The sequence below is a fragment of the Grammomys surdaster genome, unplaced genomic scaffold (genome assembly GCF_004785775.1).
Source record: "Grammomys surdaster isolate TR1022 unplaced genomic scaffold, NIH_TR_1.0 183982, whole genome shotgun sequence".
Taxonomy (NCBI): domain Eukaryota; kingdom Metazoa; phylum Chordata; class Mammalia; order Rodentia; family Muridae; genus Grammomys; species Grammomys surdaster.
Genome location: NW_021623640.1, coordinates 1 through 1,618, shown reverse-complemented (window position 1 = coordinate 1,618; position 1,618 = coordinate 1). Strand labels below are relative to the sequence as shown.

The 1,618-nt window shown below is 49.4% G+C and overlaps 1 non-coding gene across 1 annotated transcript; it reads right to left on the bottom strand.

The window, feature by feature from the left end:
- Positions 1-885: 885 nt before the first annotated feature.
- Positions 886-1,100, bottom strand: LOC114615886. The gene has a single exon (XR_003710543.1). It is a non-coding gene; the product is annotated as a small nucleolar RNA U3 (small nucleolar RNA).
- Positions 1,101-1,618: the final 518 nt, after the last annotated feature.

Genomic DNA, 1,618 nt, shown 5'->3' with positions numbered 1-1,618 from the left:
AAAAAAAAAAAAAAAAAAAAAAAAAAAAAAAAAAAAAAAGAAGAAAAAAAGAAAAAAAATTATCACCACAGCTAGGCAGTAGTGGCACATGCCTTTAATCCCAGCACCTAGGAGGCAAAGGCAAGTGGATGTCTGTGGGTTCAATGACAGCCTGGACTACAGTTAGGGTCCCAGGGCAACTGAGGATACACAGAGAAAATCTGTATCAGAAAACAAAACAAAACAAAACAAAAAAAATCAAACAATAAAGAACAAATTTATCTTTGCAAAAGATAGTTGTCAAAGTGACATAGTATATTAAAAAATTCTTGATTTCTGTGAAAATACATTTCTCTGCAATTCCTGGTTAGCTCCAGAACGTGCTGACTTTGAGCGTCAATGTTTATTTTGTTTGAGATTTAGTCTTTGAAAACACTGTGCTGTACATCTTTGCCACTGGTGTCTGTGTGCCCAGCATCAGCACTGGGATGAAGCTGCCCGTTAGGTTTCATCCCTATCTCCCTGGCATAGCCACCATCGTTTGTCTTTTCAGCCTGTGTGCTCACTGAACTTTATGCTATAGGAGGAACTGATGCAGATGTCACAGGTGCTATTTAGTAACTATCACAAGATTGTATGACTAACAAGATTGTACGCTACTAAATACTAGACACTTCCAGAACTGGTTTTATCCCCTACATGGGGACACACACACTACTTATATGTCCTAATTTACCACAGGAAAAGAGTAACTACAGCCAAAGTCAGCCTTTGCTGCAGTTGTAACACTGCTCCACTTAGCACCAGAACCACCTTTGCCAAAAGCAAAGAGCAGGTACCCTCATTAAGTAACACTCTGAGAAACAAAACAAACTAATCTTTTTCACAATGAAAATCAAGCCGAAGTCCACTCAGACTGCGTTCCCTCCCTCTCACTCTCCCGAAGGAGAGAAGAACGATCATCAATGGCAAGAGGCAGCTGCACTGAAGCAGCACCTAGAGCCGGCTTCACGCTCAGGAGGGAACGCTACGTCTCGTCCTCGTGGTTTCGGGTGCTCTACACAGTCAGAGAAACTTCTCTAGTAACGAACTATAGAAATGATCCCTGAAAGTATAGTCTTAACCATGCACTCCCGCCAGCGCAGGACTGCACCAAGCGCCCTCACATCTTAGGCACGGCGACTTCCGCCAGGCGCCCCACGCTATCCCTGTCGGCGCCCCTATCGCGCACCACGTCTGCCCACGCGGGAACACGCGCTCCCGCCCACTGACACCTCTCCATGCCCAGTCCACCGGGCATTTAGAGTCGCTAGTTTCCCGACACTGCCACCGCGATTAGCATACGGTAGCCGAGCAGCCAATCGGTTCACAGTTCTCTCCTGCCTCCTCCCACCTCCGCCTGCCTCGGGTCGCGCGTCACTGACGGCCACACGCCGCCCCCTCGGCCGCCCGCCCGCCCGGGACCGCGCTTCCTCCCTGCGGCGGCGCCCGCCTTCAGCCCCCACGCTGCCCCAAGCGGGAAGCGCCGCGGAACCGCACGCGAGTTCGCAGGCGCGCGCCGGTTTGGATCTGGCTCAAGCCCGAGGCCTTGCGTGAGGAACAAAACGAAAGATTGCACGCTCTGTTTAATAAATTCTGT